Raw genomic sequence first — 12,508 nt, 5'->3', positions numbered from 1 at the left:
CAGCCACAGGACTTTATAATAGGTCTATTTGACCAAAATATCAAAACACCAAATAACAACAACTCGTTTACTTGTTTCAAAATAGGGTACCACAATACGTCTTGGTCATTTAAAACCACAGCGCCTAGGGCATATGTGCGCGCACACGTCAATCTCTTCCGGAGCTCCCGTCTCTCTCACTCGCTCGTTTATCTATAATTTTAGTTAGTTTGATCAAAGAGACACTTTACCTGCTGCTCGGCGTTTAGACGGGGCAAGAACAGATCAAACGACTCTATCCTATATATGGCAAGACAACTTACCCTTGAGCTCTGGTCGTATGATCCGTTCGCGTCCCGTCCTCTGGCCCGGCAGCTGACGAGTCCCTATTTCCTCCTGGTCGTGACGCCAATATATTGAAGATTAACTGAGATTTAAAACACTTAGACTAATTCAAGAGAGAGAGTGCAAAAGAAATCGAGGGGTCCGGAGCAAGAATTGACAAAAGACTTTATCGTGCAGAAAAACAACATCGACAACAGCCTGAGTAGGTTTGCAAAGTCACTGGCTGGACTTCGGTCCCAGCCCTCCTTTATAGACATACAGGAACTTCTTTAATACAATGGAGGTTCCCTTTGTCCCTAATGAGGTTTTCCGCCTTGTCTCTTCGTCTCAGCATGTTATCAACCGTGCCCCGGTCTGAGGTACGCAGGGATTAGGCTTGTCAGTCAAAATGACCCACGCCTGAAAGGTGGAGGTCAACATGACTTGACCCCGCAGTTCCCAGGGCATTTCTACGTACCTACCATCTGGTGTGAACCCAGACTCAGGCGTCATGTGCTCTCCACTATTTAAAATATTAAGCCTATTAATAATCATGGTTTACTATAGAATATACTCACTAATTTCTACCACAGGCTCCGCCCCTGCTAGTCCTGGCAGGATACGCCGAGTCCGCACGTCACCCTGGATCAGTGACGGGGCTCATGCCAAAGATTTACCATGCAAAATATTCCCATGTCGTTATTTAAATAAATCCTGTTCATACTTATCAGTGATCGAGTCTTCATGGGAGAACAATGTTTATTCAATGTTTGCTTGCTGTCTGGGCAAGCATGACTTCCAAACTAAGGTTCTGTCCGGGAGCGTTCTCCCTAATGTCCCTTATGGAGCTCCGTACAGATCATTCATTGTTGAAAATTGTCTGTGATAACTAACAAATGACAGCTTTTGGCCACCCGTTTCTACTTAAAATTGTCTGTGATAACTAACAATATGACAGCTTTTGGCCACCCGTTTCTACTTTCACCTTTGATACTGAGAAATTGTGACAATACACAGATATATTAAATGCAGGTGCGCTGCTCTGTAGGCAAACCGCAAAGGAAAAAAGGGTAGCTGCTTCATCTGTTCTTTTTAGAATTGTATGTCTTGATGTTTATTTTATCTAGCCATCTATTCTCTTGTTTTTGGCTATGTGAATGAACGTCCGCGTCGATGCCTCGATCGCAAGTCCAGTGGCGCGAGCGGACGTTGCCATGACATCTAGAAATCATACCATATTTAATGGGTTGTAGTGAGTGTAACATAATTCACCTACAGTATTTTGTTATGTGTTGTTCTTTCAATTGTGTTAGGCATGTCGTTTACTGTCTTGGTGGTTCAGGGATCGCTGTCAATTTTAAGGATTACGAGCGTCTCATGACGTCAGAGCCCATGCGGGATTTGTTTACCTTCAGCACGTTTTGATTTCCTGTTTCTCTCTTACTAAATAAACGAGTCACACAACTGTGTGCTCAACGTGCGAAATTGTGTCTCTCACTTATGGCAATTTCCACAGGGTTATCATTAATATTGATGTGTAGGGGTTGTTTATAACTCGTGAATAATATTGTTTAGACCACGGTCTGGGGGAATACTCTGATTCTGATTGGCTGCAGTCCGTGCATTAACTCCTGATATAGCTCTACAGACACCTGCTAAGTAGTTCCAGTCAGTGTTTAGATTCTCGGCCCGAGCCCGACGCGGGCCGGGTCGGGCCGATATTTCCCACCACTATACTCGGGCCGGGCCTTTGATTGATGATTTTTATTTTACCATTGGTTTATTGGCCTAATCTGAGGAGAAATCTATGCCATAAACAGAAATATTATAGGCCTTTATTACACGGGTCTTCTCAATGCCGTGGAACGCTCCGTTCACTTGCATGGGTAGTAGTCCGGTGACTTGTCTACCCCAGCGTCTTCCGTTGCTAAGCGACATCACCGTCTTTGCGGACAAATTATTTCTCTGATGATCAACACTACGAATGGCCAAAAGATTTGTATCCCCCCCCCCCCCCCCCCCTTAAATACATACTATGGCAGAATTATTATTATTATTCTCATTCAACTTGAACATGTGTTTTTACAGTAGAGTGGTGGAGGGATGACGTATGTTGGCCAACCCGGAAGTGAGCGTCGCCCTGGATTCCCTCGACAAAAAGCCAACGGGTTTTGCCATTGGATTTTGGATTATTATAAATTGAAACAATTTATTAAATAAATATTTGTGAGATGTCATTACTTCTCCTGAGTTTGCTTCCTATTTATGTCGAGTATACACCCCTACTGTCCACAAGCATCCCCCCCCCCTCCCCATATGGATTTGGAGAATTGTTGCCACGTCCCAGTGGTGGAGGTATCATATATATGAAAGAGGGCATTCAATTATACTATAATGATCAATTAGGAGGCCGAAGCCCTAAAGGAAGTGATGCAATAGGTGACTGAGGGTCAACATTTGAGAACCCCTTTTATCAAAGGGGGTCTCAAAGGACTCATACGCTTCAACCTGTGGCTCCAGCCCTACAGGAAATGACTCAGCAAGTGCTCCATCTCGTTGCACCTGCGACCAGTGGCTCGCTTGATATATTTTGGCCTGAAGTTCTTCCCAGACCTACACCCTAGCCATCCAACATGCATATCTGAGAATCAGGCCTCTCTTTAATAATGACAAAAAGTTATGAGAGAAATACACATTAACTTTTGTTATCTCATAAGCGGCGTGGTGCCGGCTCCTTTTGACCCCAGACTTCTGGGGGAATAGCTGAAACAATTCATTAGTCAATCAGAAGTATGTAAATATCTTCCCGGTGGCGTAAGAGGGCGAACAAGGTGTCCTTCAACATCTACGCTTCCAGGCGATTGCAACGCTGCCTCTTCAAATAAACTGGAACAATTCAGACTTCAAATAAAGTTGAACAACATTGGTAGTCACCATTGTAACCCCCTCTCCCCCTCCCTCAATACCACTGTGCCGTTCATGGTTTAGGCAAAGCGTTCTACCAAGCTAATGCTAAGCATAAATAGCAACGTTTTAATGTAGTTTGCTAGCGGAATTGACGTTAGTAAAAGTCTGACGCCTCTGATGAAAAGCATACAAAAACAAAATACGTTTTCGGCTAGCTGCTAGCAATCTAGCAATGCTCTAAATACAATAGTGTTAATCTTACCAAACCATTTCCATTTACCATTTCTTACCTGCTCTCCACAACGTGCATTTCCAGAACTCCCAACAAATTAATCTGGTGATCACAGACGTAGTAGCTCTCTTCTATCTAGCCAATCAAAATGAGCATGCGCAGTGTTGAGTTAGCGTCTAATTTCGCGCGTTGTGTATAATCTCCCGCGTTTGTTTATAATTTCCCGCGCTTGTGTGTCGCAGCATGCAGGGACCACGACCACCGATAGGGGCAGTGGCGGACACACAAATATACAAAATATGTCAGGTTTTTGGTACATAAGGACTTTTGAGAAAACCACTTTTTGGGTATTAAAACATGCTGAGAAAAGGTTTAAAAAGGTTTATTTTTATGAGGACAGCCAACTGTCCTCATATACCGGAGGGTCCTCGTAACTCTTTGAAATGTCTTGAAATCTGTCCTTATATACCCCAAAACAAACACACACACACACACACACATACCCGTTTGTCGGGCTATAGGGAAAATTTTCGATTTTTTGCTCAAATCAGACTGGGCATAGGTTTACGAGGACACCGGGTTCCGGTGGTACTAGAGCTACAAAAAACATATGTAAAATCATGAAAAAAATCTGCGAACCTATACACGACTTAAAATTAAAAGATTTTCTTTGCACAACTGAGATATAAGAAATGGCTGTTTTTCAGACTTTCTGGTGGTTTGTAAGGACTTCTCTGTAACACGGTCTATAAGGACAGTGTGGTGTACAAGGACAGTGATGTCATCATACACATACACCAAGTATAACCCGTTTTGAAAGGACACAAGGTCTGTAAGCAGGGCCGCTGACAGGTTTGACTGGGCCCGGGACAAAATTCTCTCAATGGGCCCCCCCCCCCCCCCAAAAAAAAAACACACACACCTCTACTTTCTCAGTCCCTACCCTACCCTTAAATGACGGAAATTCAAAAAAATACTCATTACTCAACAAACAATTTATTTTAACATTTTAACATTAACTTTGTGTGCAACTATTTAGGTGCGAAATGCCATGCGCCAGACTTTTGTGGTGGCAAAGTCATCAATGAGGTCATTGAAGTCCAGCTTCTTTGCAAGTTTGTGCTCTATGGAAAGCATTGCCAGCCCGTTGAGCCTCTCCTGTGACATCTTTGAGCGCAAGTAGTTTTTTATTAGCTTCAATTTGCTGAAGGCTCGCTCACTTCCAGCCAATAGTCACACAGGCTTGGACAGGTAGATCCTGAGCAAAATGCAGAGGTCCCCATAAATGCTCTGAAGCCCCATTTCGGTGTATAATTTAACACAGAAAAGAATAGACTTATCAACTTGGCTAACTCTATCCCAAAGACTACAAAAGTTTAAAAATCTACGTTTTTTTTTTTTGTTCCCAAAATTGTCAAATGCCGAAACACAACCACAGAATTCCCTTGTGCAGCTCCCAAACACATGACGTCGGGATGACAAGCCCATTTATTACGGATAAACCAAAAGGATTATTTACAACTTTAATTGGATAGGCTATGGATATGGACTGAGTGAAGTTATGGCTTTCAGAATCATACCACAATAAAACTCACGCTATTGTATTCACTTAGAGCTCATTAACTGCACATTTCATTGACAATTTTTCACTTGACCAAGGGGAATCATGTCAAGGGTACTTTTATTTATCGCCAGACCCGCGTTTATGTCCGCTGAACTTCCAGAGAATGTTTGGGGAACAAGGCGGAGCCCATTCATCTGGCGAGTTTCAAGTTAACGGCTATCAGAAACTAAGTTACAGGCTACCCCAAAACGTCACGTTTATAACCCATTCGTTACATCCAACTCTATCTAAATGGCAATTTCACATGTTGCCATGCCACTGGCTTATTTTAAACCATGAGCCGCGTTACACTGGCTGTAATTCAGCTGACTGGGAATGATTCTCAAATCAATTCAGCCTGATCGTGCCTGCCTGAAACATTTGATTTGGACATGGGCCTATTTGCGGGGTAATGTGCATATTCTAAGATTCAATTAGATATAGGCGTATGAAACACAGTGTAATAAAGCCGTTGTGGTTATCAAATTATTCAATGCCCCCTGTCTGTCTGATATTGATCTCCGTGTGACTTGCTCATGTGGTGCTGCGCTAATATGTTTGACACGCCGCCTGTGCCTGTGTTACTTGACGACGGGGCTGGAAAAAGTTGGCCGTGTCTTACCTGGCTGTGCTGCACAGCTGCCTTTACTGGTACCTGCAGCATCACCTGAGTCTTTTCTGAAATATTTATAAAGAGATCCCCTCAGGCTTTCGGCTTCTTCCTCTCTTTTTCGGCTTTCTTTTTTTTTCAGGGCTCCTGACTCGCGCACTGACCACTAATGGAATGATGTCGTCTTTTTTCTTCTCCAAAGACCAAACCATTTTGCCATAGGGGTGATAGGGGGTTATTGGCCGTTTTTTCAAGGGCAATGAAGGCAAACAATCTAGGAGTCATTAATTGAATGCAAATAAAGCACTTTTCTTCTCTAAATCAACACATTTTGAAGTATACATACAATAATTAATCCCAACTTCATGGGGGTCCAGTTATGGGCCCCCCCCATTCCAGGGCCAGTCCAGGGCCCGGGACAACGTACCCGTTTGTCCCCCCCCTGTCGGCGGGCCTGTCTGTAAGGACAGGTCACCATACACATACACCAAGTATAACCTGTTTTGAAAGGACACAAGGGGCCCTATTTTAACGGTCTGAAACGCAAGTGGAAAGCGCAAAGCGCAAGTAGCTTTGTGGGCGGTTCTACGGCGCTATCGCTATTTTACAGGCGGATAAATGACACTTGCGTCGCGGCGCAAGTGTCAAAAGGGTTGGTCTGAAGCAGCCTAATTACCCGTAGGTGTGGTTTGGGCATAACGTCCAACAAACCAATGAGAGTGCCAGCTCCCATCCCCTTTAAGAGCCATGAGCGCATTTTAGTCGGACGAGTTGATATTTTGACAGCGCGTCTGCATTCTCCGATGAGACAGATGCACATGAATTTCAAACTGCAAATGGCTCAGTTTATTGCCAAATAATATGGCCTAATTCACACAAGGGGTTTTCTTCCACAACTTCAGAAATACTGAGTCCTCAAATAAATTTCGCCAAAGAAAACGTAAATGATATAACATATGATATGCGGTAACTGATCTATTTAATGAAATACGCAATACATTATAAACATTGTTTCTTATCAGTATTGTATGCTATCCTAATATGCATGTGTCTCCGCGGCAATAGACATTGCCATTGATTGTATTATGCGTTACGTGTTTAGTTTGCGTGTGTTTAAACAGAGCACACACGCGCGCCCGCATTCATTCATTCTTTTTAACACTCACTCGCGGTAAAACAATGTTTTTCACGATCAAATACTCATCAATCCTAAAAGTTATGGGCATGTAGGCCTATACGATGTCTGCGTCAAGAAAATATGTCTTTGCTGTACGGTGTTTGCAGATGCATTGATTTAAAAGTACAACTTATTACCGCTGCATCAGCTGTTCTTTCCCAAATAATTTACCAAGAATGTGCGGCTAGGTAGATGAGAGAAGCAAAGTGTATGCGCGAGGTGCACAAGCAATCCGTATGCATCGCATGCGCATGTAGGCTATGCATCCGCCCTTAAAATAGCATCTGAACAACGCGCCACTGACTTTAAACCAGGTATTTCCTGGTCAGTAGCGCAATGGTATTCAGCAACGGCAAAATAGCGTTTGCGCCAGAACACGCCTCCTCCTTCCGCCGAACCGCCCCTTGGGGCGCATGATCAATCCCTAATTTACCGGCGAGTGACGCTGGTGGGAAAAGAACGCTCTGCGCCAGTTGTAAACTAGCAACGACACATGCGCCAGTGACTAAGTCACTTGCGCCGGATGCAAGATAGGGCCCAAGGTCTGTAAGGACAGGTCACCATACACACACACACACACACACCAAGTATAACCTGTTTTGAAAGGACACATGGTTTATAAGACCAAAGTGACTGAGGCACACCATCATAATAATATGGAATATATTAAGGTCAATTTTGTTTTCTTTGTTGACCCCTGTTGTGCATTACAATTTGGCACATAAGTTGAACTAAGTGTAAATAAATCATATGTTTGTCATTATTAACACACAACACAACATTTGTTTAATCACTGACCTATATTTGATTTGGTCACCTCAAGAATCTCTTCCTTAACAAAGGACAGCATTGTAAAAATGAATAAAGTAAAATAAAAGTGAATCCTGACATTAAAAGGCCCAGGCTAACCACAAAGCAAAACAAACAAACAAACACTGCCTGTGAGCAAAATAAATGAAGTAAAGGGATAGATCACTGTGTTGAAGATAACTGTTTAAGATCATGTAAGAAATTAGATAGTACAGCATACAGAAAAACAGCATACAGCAAAAATTATGGGGTACACTTCCCCTTTAAAAAACAGTAGCTCTTAACAAGAAATAGCGTTAAATAGTGTTAAATGATGAGGAAAAAACACTAAAACCAAATAGCAATGGCAAGATTTAAAGTATTTTAAATTACCATTTATGAAATAAATTCTGACAAAGCAAGAGATTTTTCCTGCTTTTTTACCGGTTGAGTATCATCTTCCATTAAATGATCCTCCCATCCATGAACACAAAAGCAACCAAGGGGAAAACAGCCCAATATGTAACCCAATACATGTATTTTATACATCTAAATATGTACAAGGAAACATATATCTAAACTTACCAGATTGATCAAATATATATAAAAAATATATATAAAACACTGACCTAACCCATTTCTGAACACAGGACACCAACTTGTAAAACATGCCTAGAAAGGCAAAAAAAAAAAGCTATCCAAAAGTGCATTTAGTGTTTAGCATTTGAATACCTTTTAAAGGCCAAGCCTCTGTTGCGTACAAAATCTCGAATGTTTTGAATGGATCTTGTCTCCAAGATAGGGGGCCCTATCTTGCATCCGGCGCAAGTGACATATGCCCCATTTCCACTGCAGGGTGCGGAACGGATCGGATCGCAAAGGTGCGGGTCGGGTCGCGTTTCCACCGCCAAAAGTGGGCGTGACCCGGACTTTGCCGTACCCGTTCCGGCCCCATTCTCGGGACTCCTCCGTTGCGGTACCCAAAACGAGACCAGACGCCTGAAAGGGTCCCGTGAAATTCTAGCTACACCCCCCCTCCGTTGATTGGTCGACAGAATCGTCACTTCCGGGTGACGCGGGGATAAAAACAAACAAACAGTAGCCTCGAGGTATTATTCTTTACAATTAACATGTCGCGTAAAAAGCTTGCTTGGGCGAACAAGGAGGTGGAGACGCTCGTCTGCATTCTTGGGGAGGAAGACGTTGTTTACGATGTTTACGTAGCTGCCACGGCGATCGACATCCGGGCTACCACCAAGGGTACTGTCGGCAGTGGAAACGCGACCTCGGAACTGAGCTGGGCTATACCGCCCCCTCCCTACCGCACCTTTGCGATCCGATCCGTTCCGCACCCTGCAGTGGAAATGGGGCATTAGTCACTGGCGCATGTGTCGTTGCTAGTTTACAACTGGCGCAGAGCGTTATTTTCCCACCAGCGCCACTCGCCGGTAAATTAGGGATTGATCATGCGCCCCAAGGGGCGGTTCGGCGGAAGGAGGAGGCGTGTTCTGGCGCAAACGCTATTTTGCCGTTGCTGAATACCATTGCGCTACTGACCAGGAAATACCTGGTTTAAAGTCAGTGGCGCGTTGTTCAGATGCTATTTTAAGGGCGGATGCATAGCCTACATGCGCATGCGATGCATATGGATTGCTTGTGCACCTCGCGCATACACTTTGCTTCTCTCATCTACCTAGCCGCACATTCTTGGTAAATTATTTGGGAAAGAACAGCTGATGCAGCGGTAATAAGTTGTACTTTTAAATCAATGCATCTGCAAACACCGTACAGCAAAGACATATTTTCTTGACGCAGACATCGTATAGGCCTACATGCCCATAACTTTTAGGATTGATGAGTATTTGATCGTGAAAAACATTGTTTTACCGCGAGTGAGTGTTAAAAAGAATGAATGAATGCGGGCGCGCGTGTGTGCTCTGTTTAAACACACGCAAACTAAACACGTAACGCATAATACAATCAATGGCAATGTCTATTACCGCGGAGACACATGCATATTAGGATAGCATACAATACTGATAAGAAACAATGTTTATAATGTATTGCGTATTTCATTAAATAGATCAGTTACCGCATATCATATGTTATATTATTTACGTTTTCTTTGGCGAAATTTATTTGAGGACTCAGTATTTCTGAAGTTGTGGAAGAAAACCCCTTATTCCATGTGTGAATTAGGCCATATTATTTGGCAATAAACTGAGCCATTTGCAGTTTGAAATTCATGTGCATCTGTCTCATCGGAGACTGCAGACGCGCTGTCAAAATATCAACTCGTCCGATTCAAATGCGCTCATGGCTCTTAAAGGGGATGGGAGCTGGCACTCTCATTGGTTTGTTGGACGTTACGCCCAAACCACACCTACGGGTAATTAGGCTGCTTCAGACCAACCCTTTTGACACTTGCGCCGCGACGCAAGTGTCATTTATCCGCCTGTAAAATAGCGATAGCGCCGTAGAACCGCCCACAAAGCTACTTGCGCTTTGCGCTTTCCACTTGCGTTTCAGACCGTTAAAATAGGGCCCATGGTGTTCCTTTTCCTTGCACTGCAGGCACTGCCCACTGGTGGCAGTGACACCGTTTTCAACAAAAGGCCTCAGATGTTTCATCACGGCTTGTATCTCCTGACCAGACCATGGTCTCTTCGTACACCGCCTTGATGAAACACGGAAACCTGAACAATTAAAAAAAAGATTAGAAGATAAAAAAAGTTGTACTTGCAAGGATGTACTTGCAGGTAGGGATGTTGCTGTTCAAAATTGCCGAAAAAACTGAAACTTGTGTAGACAAAATATGTGTGGTAATAAATTGACTAGATCTGCTAAAAATGAAGTTGGATTGTTTTCATTAACATGACATTTCATTACACTGCTTGTTAAAAACAAAATACACCCAGCTTCTTTATCTGATTTATGTGTGTTGACTGTACATTAGCAAGTGTGCCTAGTGACCGCATTTAAATAATACCTTGAGTAACTGAGTCAGGGAGATGAGGTGAACCAGAAGTTACACAGGCAGAGTTCCCTTGGTCATCTAAAAAAAACATTGCACAGTATAAATGTATGGGCTTAAAGAGCCTGTCTGCCTACCAATCAATGGGGAATATGAGCCCCTTCAGGACGAAGCTAGACCCCTCCGCTTCGTGTCAGGGTCCAGTTCGCCCTGTCTTGGCTCATATTCCCCATAATGACTGGCGTTCTATACATTATCCCTTACATATGTCTAACCAAACATAATGTAAGTGTTGACTGCACATTGGCAAGTGTGCCTAGTGACCGCATCTAATTAATACCTTGAGTAACTGAGTCAGAGAGATGAGGTGAACCAGAAGTTACACAGACAGAGTTTCCCTGGTCATCTACAAAAACATTGCACAGTATAAATGTATGGGCTTAAAGAGCCTGTCTGCCTACCAATCAAACACCATGGGTATGGAGGGGATACATGTAAAACTGCAATATATTCTACTACCATGCACATGACAAGCAGACAGCCAATTCTATATTATAATAACTATGCTCATGGCAAAGTTGTTGAACCGGGTGAAGTCAGGAGAGCCTGAGTGTGCAACCATACCTTGAGTGATAATTTTACTAGGAAATGATATACATTTTACACAGGCCAAGTCTTCCCTGTTGTTTTAAAATGATCATGCAAACTACTGAACACATCAAAATACTAACCACAAAGCATATGTCACAATGAAGAGAGATGACAAAAAGGTAAGCTTGTAACAACATTTCTAACCATCGTACTACAGGAAAATTCCTGACTAAAACACTTTTAATACACTCTAATGAACCCACAGATCCCAGCTCATTACATGAGATATGTTCGGCAAATGTTGGGTCCATAATTGAGATTATACCTTGAGCTGCAGTCTCGGAGAGATGAGGCGATCCAAAAGTGCCAGAAGCCAAAATTTCTTCATTGTCTAAAAACAACAAAAGACCAAAAAAAAAAAAAATCGTATCAACTACACAACTAGGGTAGGCAATATAAAGTTAATACATCAGTAAAATAACAGTAGGATGTTATCTAAATGTATAAAAAAAAGCCTATTTTAAATATTTCACCAAAACAATTAAAAAATCCGCAACACGGAATACAACAATTTCAGTAGCCTTGGGACCCCATTTTAACAGTACCTTGCAATGTGGAAACATTAGGGAGTTGCTGTGTTCCTGTATCCATTTCGTCTATGTCATCTATGAAATGACATTGTAAAAATGTTATTACACCAACCATATACACATACACCAAGCAGATTTAACAACATGTAAATGATTCTTACCACCAATTTCATCCAGAGATTTTCCTTGAATATCCTTCACACTTCCCTTCTCCATAGCCATAAGCAGCTTTCAGATCTTAGCCAGCTGAATTGTTGATTGGGGCCAGGGCTCTACAGTGCGCCCATTTCACTTGCATTTGCGAGTGAATATTTCGGCGTGCGAACGAGAAAAACAAAACAGGAGCACGCGTGCGAGTGACTTCTCCACAGCGCACTATACTGTGCGTTCACACCAAACGCGAAGGGGCGAAACGATTCCAAACAAAGCAGCGATTCCATTTGCATCGCAACACTTTTGCCCGGCACGGGCGAGCGCGCTCACGTGGATTTCAGGTGGATTTGCAGCACGCCACTTTTGCTCGAGTTGAAACATTAAACTTTGCCGCGACATTCGCGTGATGACAGCCAATCAGCGTTCAACAGCGTGGTCACTGAGTGACGTGTGCAACGTAACAGCCAATCAGTTTTCAACCGGCAAACCGTTCCCTGCAGTGCAGTCCGGGGTGAACCGCAGCATGGAGGAGAAAGTGATTGTGGCCGTTTGCGACTCCCGAGCTCTATATAGAATAGT

General features: G+C 43.1%; 1 protein-coding gene and 1 long non-coding RNA gene across 3 annotated transcripts in view; one reads left to right on the top strand and one right to left on the bottom strand.

Annotated features, from left to right (window-relative positions):
- The window catches only part of LOC132460630 (NACHT, LRR and PYD domains-containing protein 3-like), a 521,671-nt gene that overhangs the window by 72,068 nt on the left and 437,095 nt on the right, over window positions 1-12,508 (top strand). The window lies entirely within an intron of this gene.
- The window catches only part of LOC132461216 (uncharacterized), a 61,478-nt gene that overhangs the window by 23,675 nt on the left and 25,295 nt on the right, over window positions 1-12,508 (bottom strand). The window contains exons 2-3 of one of the 2 annotated variants that reach the window (XR_009526551.1): window positions 10,611-10,676; window positions 10,177-10,317 (exon numbers count right to left, since the gene is read on the bottom strand). The exons of the other annotated variant lie outside the window; for it this stretch is intronic. This is a non-coding gene — a long non-coding RNA (uncharacterized LOC132461216). Of the gene's footprint in view, window positions 1-10,176; window positions 10,318-10,610; window positions 10,677-12,508 lie in introns of those variants that run through there. 2 annotated transcript variants of the gene reach the window in all.

Source organism: Gadus macrocephalus, chromosome 7, assembly GCF_031168955.1.
Source record: "Gadus macrocephalus chromosome 7, ASM3116895v1".
NCBI classification, from domain to species: domain Eukaryota; kingdom Metazoa; phylum Chordata; class Actinopteri; order Gadiformes; family Gadidae; genus Gadus; species Gadus macrocephalus.
This window is presented reverse-complemented; position numbering and strand designations above follow the sequence as displayed.